Source organism: Sciurus carolinensis, chromosome 6, assembly GCF_902686445.1.
Source record: "Sciurus carolinensis chromosome 6, mSciCar1.2, whole genome shotgun sequence".
NCBI classification, from domain to species: Eukaryota; Metazoa; Chordata; class Mammalia; order Rodentia; family Sciuridae; genus Sciurus; species Sciurus carolinensis.
Window position 1 is genome coordinate 21,069,429 of NC_062218.1, and position 12,519 is coordinate 21,081,947.

The 12,519-nt window shown below is 35.2% G+C and overlaps 1 pseudogene; it reads right to left on the reverse strand.

Moving 5' to 3' along the window:
- Nucleotides 1-9,689: 9,689 nt before the first annotated feature.
- On the reverse strand, nt 9,690-12,311 carry LOC124986995 (40S ribosomal protein S16-like; annotated as a pseudogene).
- Between the last annotated feature and the right edge of the window lie 208 nt (nt 12,312-12,519).

Sequence of the window (12,519 nt, forward strand, 5' to 3'; positions counted from 1 at the left end):
CCAAGATTTTATTTCTTCTGTGGGTGGCTATTACTATAATTTCCTCTAATGTCTCCTGTCTGAGTTTTCTTAGGCTCAACTAATCAGACTTGTATGACCTAAATATATAGTACTTAGTTCTACCTTCCATTAAAAGAAAACAGGACAGAAAAAAAAAAATTTAATCAGATAACCTCAAGCATTTCTCATCAGCTAGATTTATTGTAGGACACCACAGAAGAGTCCAGGGACATTCTCTGAGTGTCCATGTGGCAGTCATGGTGCAAGGAAAGCACCCACAAATGGAGGGACACTCTTGGTTTAGTGCCCTGTGTCCCAAGAAAAGGATGATAATTGTCCCAATAGTACCATGAGCAATGTTTCTGGTATCCCGGACTAATACTAAGCCTAATTTACTGCCATCAAGGTAACTCCCAAAACTACGACTTCCCACTAATTATTCATAGTCCACTCATAGCTTTCCTTCCTAAATGTTATTGTCCTATTTGGGATCATGTTTATCAGAAGCAATGCCACCTCATAACACACTTGGCATCCAACTGTTGTAGACCAACAGGTAGAGGATCTGATTTGCCCAAAGTGTAGGAAAAAAATACTCGATGGGCTCCTTATTCACATTTCTATGCAGCAATGAGCAAGATGGAGACCAACGGGAGCAGCTATTGCACCACAACTGAGTAACACAGTGTGCTTTGATTCCTTGTCAGCTTCTCCCCCCACCACACCACTGTCGAGACCCACAATTATTGGTTTCAGATCCCTGCCTGCCCCACTTGCCTTATCAGCAGGAACTCATGACTTAGCACTGAATGCATTGTCTATTGCAGTAGATTAAAGCCATCAAGATTTTCTGAATAAGAAGATGAGGAGAAAATATTGGAGATATCTGTCATCTATAATGGACTAACATTTGACCCACTCCTAGTAGTATATTTTAAGAAATTAATCAAATTAAGCCAAAATGATTCTTTTTAAAAAATTAGAAAAGGAACAAATAATGTAGAAGATTATATGTACAAAGAACAATTTTAAAGTAAGAACATACAGTTGTTTTTGTAATGATTTTAAAACCTTAAAAGACAAGTTATATTAGTTGGAAATGTATTTATCAATGAAAAGGAAAGAAACAGTAAAACAAATCACCTTACAAATAAAAATTAAATAAAGCCAAACAAATTACAAATAAGAAAAAGAATGATATGTGTGAAGCCTAAAGAAGGAAGTTTTCCAAAAAGTTAAAAGTTCAAAATTTATAAAAACAATTTTGATATATTTACTTAATCAAAAATTAAGAATGAAAGTCAAAGGACATTCGTAAAAGTAAAAAATCAAATAACAAATGGGACAAATGATATTTTTCAGAAACAATAACACATGAGTAACAATTTTAAAACATAAATCTCTGTTGCCAACAATTGTATGGGCAGAATTTTAACATTTTGATTAGATGATTTTTCCAAAGAATCAGAAAACAGGCAAAGTAATTTACTAACGATAGAAGAATAATTTTATGGCTAATTTGGAATGAGTTTTGGCAGTAATCTAAAAATCAAACACTCCCTCTAGAAATACATCAAAGAATGTACAAAAATTAACTAATTGGTGAATTTTTTATTATAATTAAATGGGAAAAATTTAAAATCTATATCAGTAAGGAACTGACTAAAGTTAACTCAATCTATATTAGCAAATAGTACACAGAACTTAAGAGAAAATTTAAACCTCTAGGTATGGAAATAGTACAGTTTTAAGATGAAAAATTATTTGGAAATAATACTGTGGAGAAACACCACATTTACATAAAGGCAAAAGAAATACTTGTTACTAAACAGTTCTTTATTAATCATACACAAAAACTAAATTCTCAGAGTGAAAGAGATTAAAAAGCATTTCACATATGGAATATTCACTTTGAAGACACTGCATTTCAAATGAATTGACAGTCACCAAAACAAACAAAAATACAGATGAACCCCCCCTAAAATAAAAGCATATATATATATATATTTTACAGATGCTGAAATTTTAGAAACTAATCTGTTTCTAAAATTCTATATTTTGTGAAATAAGGGATACAAGTTAAATTTTACTAAAATAAACTAAAATCTTTTTCTTGGCATTTATAAAATGGAAAGATCTGTAAAATATAAATATAAGCATTAGAATAAATATATTTTCTTCAGAAAAGAACAAAGAAAACATTTTAAAATAGGGCATAAGGAATGAAATATGTGTAAGTAAATGCCAAGAAGAGAGAACATTGACTGTCACTCTTGTTACTTTTCTGCCTCCATAATGAAATTTTGATATTTTCACATTTAAAAAAATTTATTTTCTTAGAAGTATAACTTAAAACTGATCTACCAATTTTTTATGCTCAAATTGACATTAACTTCTCATGTTTATCCAATGATGTACTATTTTAATTACATAAACTAGATACTACTTTAATACCATAAATACTATAAATGAAGGGAAACTATAATAAATTTCAACTTTGGTTTTTATTTTAAGTTATTTCATTATCTAGTAAATATTGTTTGAGCTTTTGAAAACTTACCTTTTATCTTTGTATTTCCTAAATAAATTGATCATCCTTAATCTTAAATTATTTTTTCAAATGCAGATTTCAACAGTAACATATTGTACTAAATTTCAAGCAAGAAAGGCAAAATATTTCTGCAGCAAATGGTATTATTCTGCATTGTTCACAATATAAGTGGTTAATTTTTAGACCATCACATAAAGTAACTCAGCTTTGTCATGCTTGAAGACACAAGTGGACTACTTAGTAAGTACGTACTAATTTTTGACTTAAAATAGGTACAATATTATTGGGCAATTTAACCCAAGATCACCAAACCCAGAGGGTAGGGTTGCAGGGGTTTTGATACCATAAGTAAAGTATGTAGGTACATTAATCAGAAGTGACTGTTGTTATCTAAAATTGTAAGCAGAAGGGGAAGTGGGTCAGTACCACCTTAGTTGGGCACGAGTTAAATAATTGTTACTAACATCTAGACAATCATCCTCTGATAGGGTACATTGTCCAAGAAAAATAGGAACCAAAAAGAGAACAATTTTACATTATATGAGATTTGACATTTTTTTTGTTAAACATTCTGTTGATGGGTACAGAGGCAGGGTGTTCCCATGGTAGAAGCATTTCCTACAGACATGAAGTCTCAGGGTAAAATGGAGTCTGTTTGGTCATTGCCTATATAGTCTGACCCATAACAGTTTTGAAGGAATTTTGTTTTTCTAAGAGCTGATACCAGCGGTTATCAGTGACAAGTTCTGCTTCCTCAAATGTTGAAGTCTGAACATTAGAGAAGCACACCAAGGCAAGCATACAGGGCAGGTTTTATTTAAAAAGTAATAACACAGACTTCTCCTGGGAGGGAAAAGGGGGCCATATCTGGTATTCTTGTATCCCCAAGAAGTGAGAGCATCCTGCCCCTTTTATAGTCTTTTACTTTCTTTGTTTCCCTGCTCTTTTCCTTTTATCTCTCCCCTTCCTGCATATGTGACTAGGCTCAGAAGATGTCGGTGGGATGACCAAAAGGTAGGGAGCAGATGGGCAGGGAGAAGGGCCAAATGGAGTGATCCAAGCAGGAAGCAGCCCAGGAGGCATTAATTAACAACTCCCTGTCTGCCACTTTTAGGGAGGGGTAGTACAGGCAGGTAATCTTGATAATCAAAATACTCTGGAGTCAGGGACATTCCAGTTTCCCAGGAGCAGTCTCCAACTTCTGGGATCCAAACCAGCCTCCATTTCCTCCATCTAACCTGATCTTCTATCTACACTAACTGCCTCTCTTTAATTCTGGCTTCAGAGCCAATACTATTTTTAACATTAAAAAACAAATCCACCTACCTCTTGGTGCCTTTTATAAATTGTGTGCTGGGAGACTATCAGGTGTTGAACTCAGGGGCACTCCACAACTGAGCCATGTCCCCAGCCCTATTTTGTATTTTGTTTAGAGACAGGGTCTCTCTGAGTTGCTTAGTGCCTCAATGTTGCTGAGGCTGGCTTTGAATTCATGATACTCCTGCCTCAGTCTCCTGAGCCCACTGTGATTACAAGGCATGCACTACCACATCCAGCATCTTTTATAAATTTTTGACATCAGTTCTTTTGTTAAAGAAAAGTATATAGGTGAATTTATAGTTAATGTGTGATTAAAATCCAATATTTCAGTAGATATCATCTGTGATCTATCTATAATCACAGGACAGGGATATTAATAAAAATCATTGCTGGGCATGGTGCACACCTATAATTCCACTGACTCAGTAGAGTGAGGCAGGAAGATCACAAGTTCAAGACCAGCCTCAGCAATTTAGCAAGACTCTCTTTCAAAATTAAAAAGGGCTGAGGATGTTGGTCAGTGGTTAGTGCCCCTGGGTTCAATCACCAGTACCAATAATTAAAAAAATAAATAGTGAAATAATCTGAAGTTTGAGGAGCACACTAATGATAAAAAGACACTGAGAAGCAAATGATTTTTATATGAAAATAAATAACATTGAATTTTATGAAGCAGATAGTTATTCATTTTTATTATTTTCATTAAATTAATTCAAACACAAAAATAATATTTTAATTATGATTCAAACATTTGCTAAAATTTTATTTTCATATAATATAAAAGTTAAAATCTCTAATACACACTTTATGGACAATAGAAAACTATCCCTTCAGTGTATATGGGAAGACAGGAAATGCAGAATTATGCCCAGAAAGTAAACTTTTTAAAAAACACATGTCATTTTTAATGTCTTGTATCTCATTATAAACCAATCATTGGAAATAACTACTGATGCTATTTTCATCATTTTTAAGCAATAAAAGCAGTAACTGTCAGTAATCAAGAAGAGTTAAAGAAAAATAACCTTCACACAAATGAACCACATTTCCAAGAAAACATAACATTTTCTAACTCAGCATGGTGTCAATAGTGCTGCCCCTTGAATTTTAAGAATTCACTTTTTATTGCTATACCATTTGAAAAAAATCACTCTAGAATTTCAGAGTAAGCAAAGGAAATGAGGTCCCTATACTTCTTACTTGACAGGGCTTAGGATGCATTAATTGTGTAAATTCTGGTGTAAAATGTATTTTTCCCTTTAAGATTTTCATCTCAGTTCAAGTGCTGTTTTTTATTATTTGACAATATCTTAAAATATTTACTTCTCATAGCCAGAAAACAGAAAATGTAAGTCTGTCTGGTAGTCAAAGACAACTGAGTCCCCCATCTACATATTCCATATTAAATATATAATTTAGTAACTTGACCAATGTGTGGTAGACATATGGAACCCCAGGTTTTGAAGGTCACAAATGTCATTATTACTTGAGAACACTCAATTATCTTCTTTGTTGAGCACATTTCTAAGTAATAGAAAAGTACTATCAAGAAATATTTATTAAGGGGTACCTAGGTTGATTTCCCCTGGAAGCAAGTACAAAACTTTTGGTGCAGACAGGTGACAGGTGAAGCCAAGAAGCTGGATCACCAAATCAGGTAGATTGGATAAACAAGGAGAAAGCACATATCAAGTTTCACTGTGGAGTTGCTATTGCCTTAGCACAAATTTGGGTCCTCCTGGACTTTCTATGAAGCATAGAGAATGACTTCTAAGATTGTACTCCTTAAGCAGGGAACGATTGCATTGTCTGTCCTCTAGCTCCCTTTCCTAATTGAGATTATTTTTTCCTCCACGTGTGTTGGGACTAATGCCATGTTAACTAACTCAGGCTGACTCCTTACTTCCTGGTGGGTGAGCAGGATCAGGCCTCAAAGGCGGTTTCATAAACCCGGCCACCGTAAGGGATTGGTTAACAACAGTTCCCCGAACGTGGTCAGCTCGTGCTTGCCATATAGTCCTATGGGACTCTCACCTGTGTGAACCCCCCCATGCCTTGCTGACCTTTAAGCTGATTGGTTCCTGCCTAGCCCTCACCCTACATAAAAGCTGTGTGACTTCCTCAATAAATGAGTTCCTACAGTGATGGGTCTTCCTGACGCGTCTGATTGTCCTCCGCCTGGAGGGCTGGGAGCGGGCAGTCAGCTGGCCCTACCTATCCTGGTCTGACCTTGTTGGGGAGTGCCCCCTTCCCTTGCCGCCAGTCGAGAAGGGCAAGGGGGCTTAAGACCCCGACACATGTGTGCTACCTCTTCCATAATTCAAAGGATGCTTTTCCAGGGTGAGTTTCTATAGCATTGGAAAAAATTTCCAGGGGAGGCAGCAGAAAAATGGCATATACACTAATACAGATGAAATGAAAAGAGGCAGAGGACATGAAATCTGGGCTCCAAAACTCCACACTATGAAGGAACTACTGCCTCTCAGTCATAGCTCTCTATGTGCCTTGGAATTTCTGGGTCAGCTAAATGCTGGTGCATAAAAGTATAGATACTTATAACACAGTAACTAACACTAGCCCCTTGATAATCAAGTGTATGATCAAGTGAAGATAGATAATCCATTTGTAGAAATAGAGTATTGAGAACAGCTTAGTCTTAGTGTGAAATGAATGACTTGGATAAATATTGTGGAGTTACTTTGTTTAAAGGTGCATCCCCTGCCACATGTAGGCAGGATATTTAAAGTTTTCTACTGTAAAGCTCAAACACCTGCAATTAACTAAATAGAGAAGTACATTTTCTACACAAAAGAAAGAAGAGAAAAAAGGAAATCAAAGAAATTTACAAAGGCTGAGAAAAATCTCTTAGGAAAGAAATTTATAAGACATAAATAATTGGAAATTAGTTTTGAGCTTTACAACACATGTGTAGTTGAGAAGTTATTTTCGCAATAATTTTTAAAGCTATTAGATTTTTTATTACTATAATCTATCAACAGTTTAGAAAAGGCAAATGTTCAAAATATTAATGTAGGAGGGAATTTTAGCTACCTCCAAAATTAAAATTGTTATGGGCCAGGCTATATAGGCAATGACTAAACAGACTCCATTTTACCCTGAGACTCCATGCCATGTAAGAAATGCTTCTCCCATGAAAACACTCCACCTCTGTACCCATCAATAGTTGCCTAGCATAGCATGTTTGGCAACACAAAATGGCAATGCTTGTACAATGTAAGATTGTTCTCCCTCTGGGTTCCTTTTTTCTCAGGCAATGTACCCTTGTGATGGCAAAACAAGACCTAGTTGTGAAATGAAATTACAAAAACATTATGGTAAGAGTCCAGTGTCTGAGGAGGAGTCAGTTCCCCTTCCCTCTCTTAGTCTTTCTCCTGGAAGCCTAATTGCCATGGGTCCCTACCTTTTGCATTGTCAATAATTGCCCTAAGGGTCTGACTACTCCCTCCTAAAATATAATAGATGTCTGTGAAGAGCTGTTTCGTCGCATCTGTTCTGTGAGCATGCTTTATGTTAGAGACCCTGCACAGGCCTTCAGTCACATAGATTAGGAATTTTTTTTAAAAAAACAGAGGATAGGATGGGTCTAAGATGATGTCAAATAACCTATAAATAATTGTGAAAAACTGAGGATGAGGCTCAGAAGTTTGCAGTGCTAATCTCCTCTGGGCCCACCGACGTAAAATAAAGTTTGGTTTCTCCTACTTGACAAGTGCTGTCTTGTCCTTTCCACAACACCCCAGCTTTTGTTTACATGTTAGTAACCATTCTCTGATTGTCATAGCAACAGTCACTTATGATTAATGTACTGACATGCTTTACTTTAGTATACAATGTGTACTCTAACCCTTGGAGGGGGTTGAAGAGTACAGACTTGCAGACTGCCGGTCAGTCCCACCAGCTGGTAAATCTGGGCTGCCAGCAGGTGAATAAAGATGGTTCTGTCTCAACTCGGTGATTTATTACAATCTCGTCATATCAAAATCAATAACATCACCTTAACTCTTTCATTACATTTGAAAATAAAATTATAATACATTAAATTAGATTAATTTCATATTAATATTAAATTTTAAGAATGAGATTTTTATTCGATTACTGAAAACAAAACAATCATAAAAAATGTTGAATCATGTTACAACCAGAGGCAATTTTTGTTTATTTTACTTTTAATTTTTATTTTTTACTATCAAAAATGTTACATTGTCTTAATTTTCCCTCTCAGAAGTGGTGAAGTCCATATGATGATATTATGAGATTTGGAGAATCTTCTTTAATATTCTGAATTGAACATTGAATTCAGTACAATAACTAAATGAGAAATGCAACAAGTATAGTTTATTTTTAGCTAACATTATCTCTATTCTGGGAGCTTACTGAATATGAGCTTTTCTGCAGGGTCATTACTAGTTTTCTGTTAACCTGCTTACTTTAGATGTTGTAATTAAGAATTTTATTCATTCTTTGTGTGTTAAACTTGAGATTTAGTCATTTGCAGCTAGAAAAGAAAAGAAAGCTTAACAAATTGGTGATAATATCTTAGAAAATTCTTTGGCAAAAATCAAAAAACAGAAAGAAAGAAATTTACATTGTACATAGTTTTTTTGTTTTTTTGTTTTTTTGTTTTTAATTGCAATGTTCCTGAAGATTAACAAATCCTGCAGTGAAGGTTAATAATACACACCTCAACAGACTGAATTTGAGTGAATATTCTTGAAACTAATAGGGGGAAATTAGTCAGAATTTTTAACTCATAGACAACTCAGTTTGTTAAATAAAAGTCTTTGTCAAGCGCTTACTTTTACTAAGGAAGAGCATTTTTAAAGTACCTTAAGAGACAGAAGTCTATAAATGTAATTTCTTAACCAAATTTAAACAAATACAATAAACACGTGAGTTGGGCCAGGTGCAAAACAATAGCTATAATTGACTCTTCAGTTAATTGCAAGATCCATGCCTTTCTAAAGACATTCATTCAAATCACATTAAAAGCATATTACGGTGGTCAAAAATAAAACAACAAAAAGAAGAAAACAAAATTAACATTGTGCACCTGTGCATCAGTTATCCACAATTATACTGTTCAGAATACAGTCATAAAACCTCAGGGACATATTTGAGTTAACATTTATTTAAATTTCACATTTGGGCAACTCCATTGATTTCAGTTGGGCTAGTTCTTGTGTCTTCGCTGATCTGAGTTGTGTTTACTCACATTATCTATACATTAGCTGGCTTTCAGATGGCCAAACCACCAGTTTGGCACAATTTATTCTGTTATCCTCCAGCAGTCAAACTGGGGCATATCCTCAAGCCACTCCAAGAGTAACAAACAAAAAAAAAAAGTGGAAACACACACTTTTCCAGGCCTTTGCATGAGTCACATATATTAATATTCCATTGGCTTATTCTGGTTAAATGACGGAACTCAGAATATAGAACTGGGAAAATAATAGCTTCTTTAGTGAGCAAAACTGCAAAAATATGTGGCAAAAAAGATATGAAGAAGAATGCTGAGTGTTGACCATCTTTGCAATTAACTTCTTTATTTTGCATGCCATCTTTCATAAAAGAGCATCCATACAGTTCCATGTGAACTATAATTGTAGAATAATGGAATAATCATTTGCACTACTGGGTTACTGAAAAACTATTAGCACCATAAACTGTTCCTGTTTACAATTATAAAGACCTAAATTATAACAATCTGTTTCCTTTATTTGTGACCTATGTATAATGACTTATGACCTTATTCTTTTATCTCTGGCATTGATACATATAATTATTATGATACTTCTTTTTAAATATTCCACACTATTTTATTACAAAGGTGAACTCTGATCCTTGTGATGGGCTTATGGTAGGACTTCTGGTAGCAAGCCCAAGCACCAGGACCTCCAAAGTTTTTGGACTCGCAGCGACAGGACTCAGCTACCAGCAGGGTCTGGTCATACTGCATGAAGATGTCTTTGAGCTCCTTCTGGGAAGCCTCATCCACATATTTCTGGTAACAGGCCATCAGGGCTTTGGAAATGGACAGATGGATGGCATAAATCTGGGCCATAAGACCACCACCCTTCACACGGACCTTAACGTCCACGCCAGCAAACCTCTCCTGCCCAGAAGCAGAAGGGGCTCCAGTAACTTGTATCGCAGCAAGAGCGGATCGACAGTGGCCAGCGGACCCCCAGTCACCTTAACAGGGCCATTGCCTAGTTTGCAGTGAGCCACAGCTGTGGTCGTGTTCCTGCGTCTGAAGACTTGTCAGTCATAGGGACTGAAGGGACCCTTATACCGCATGGGTGGGACAGTAGAGAGCAGTCCTCACCGCGCGGCGCTGCAACCAGAACATTTTAGATGTTTAAAGGTAAATCTTACTGGGGTAGGGCAAGGACAAATGAAAATAAACCAAATTCATTAATTTTGTCATGAGTAATGATTAGGAAGTTCTTCCCTCTGTTGTTGATAGAAGAAAAATCAAACAAGAAACCTAGCAAATAAAAAAATAAATAAAACATGGAAACAATTTGACACATTATCTTATCTAATATTAACTTTGGGTGCACCTACTGTGGATTTCTGTTTAAGATTTTCCTCACTCCCCTACCACCAATGAACAAGAATGGTCATCCTTGCATTTGTGTCCTCCATAATGCAGTTATCATCAAATCCTCAGAAAGTGCTGGACTTAACTGAATAAAATTAGGACAATATATGACGATTATTACGTCTCTGAAGTCTTAGCTGAAGGAAGAGGACAGAATGCCTCTTTCTTTCAATATGCCATGTTCAGTTTGGCAATTCCCAGATTTTGGCAAAGTTGGTGGAAAATATATAAATGGATAAAATGACATTAGAAGATGAAAGACAAGATGATAAGTTATTTTGGAAATTTGAAGATCAAAGAGCTCATGAGCCAAATGCATGCCTCTAAATACACTCAGGTTATTGATCTTCTTTGTATATGTGCATGTGCATTTAATTTCTTCTCCAGCTTTTTATTTTTTAGTATGGCTTTTTTCTGTCCTCTGCAGATCCTGTGTACATGTTCTCAGATTTGTTCAGTCTTCTCAAGAAGCCATATTCGACCCAAAGAAGAATCTGTGTATTTTTACTCAGAATGACCAAAAATAAATTATTTTCATGAACTTAATATTTTGGTTAGTATAATGTTACCGTCTCTATAAAACATAGGATATTTGAAAATTCTGAGAAATTTAAAATATTTAAGTGTGATAAAATGGATAAAATAAATATCATTCGTTATGGTTTGGATGTGAGGTGTCCCCAAAAAACTCACTTGTGAGACAATGCAAGAAAGTTCAGAGGAGAAATGATTGGGTTATCAATCAGTGAATTAATCCCCTGCTGGGAGTAACTGAGTGGTAACTGAGGCCCAGTAGGCTGTGGCTGGAGGAGGTAGGTCATTGGGGAAGTGCCTTTGGGGTATATATTTTGTATCTGGAGAGTGGAGTCTCCCTCTGCTTTCTGATCATCATGTGGGTCACTTCCTTCCTCTGCACTCTTCCACCATGTTGTTCTGCCTCACCTCCAGCCTGGATAATGGTGCCAGCCTTATATAGACTGAGACCTTTGAAACCATGAACCCCAAAAGAAACTTTTCTTCCTTTAAAATTGTTCTAGTTGGTTCTTTTAGTCAGAGCAGTGAAAAAGCTGACTAAAACATCACTTATCATTTGAAAGATATTCACTTAAGTTTCCTCAATATCATCATTATAATAGTTGTATATTAAGAAGGCATAATGCACTAAACAGATTTTAGATTGTTATATGATTGTCAATTTTAACATCTATTATCCTATTTATAGTGAATATCTTATTACAAACATACGGACCACACTTAGATTCACGTGGGCCCCTCAGAGGGCATACATCAACTTCATTAAAAAAATAATTAAACACAGAAATAAACCAGAAGAGTAATGACCAGAGCACATGTAGAAGCATATATTTGAACCCAGAATCTAGCCTCTACCAATTCTCTTCTATCCTGAATTTCCAAAACTAATTTATTTTCTTATCTTTTAATCTCATCTACTTATAATAAGTTTATACACTAGGATATGAAATATGACTTAAATCCACAAAGGGAAGAAAATGCTATGACTGCTTTTTTTGTAGTTTGAATTCTATGTTTAAGAATAATATTATTATTAATAATTCAGTACAAAAGAGTGTGATAGATTTTTAGATATGGTTACATTTTGAGAAGTTTTCCCTTGCTCATAGGTTCCAGGTCTAGCAAGCACAAATCCAATTAACATCTCTTCAGAAGAAAGAAACTCTTTGCTTAAATAAATAATTCACACTGCAGACATAAAGACTAAGAAAATGACTAAATGTTTTTCACTGTCCAGAGCCCTGGACTATTACTCTTGCTCATACTATACTCATTAACCATTGTACCTTTAACCCTTAACACATTGAAATGTTACTGAGTGTTTTTATAACAGATAAATGTAGGTAGCAATTCAATGGGTAATATATTTATGTTTCTCTTGTTACATGTATAGTTTTGTACTTGCAATACAAATGGTTTAAAAATTATGAAGGCTTTGTAGAATTGAAAGAAAGAATTAAATAATCTCCAAGTGTGATATTACCTAATG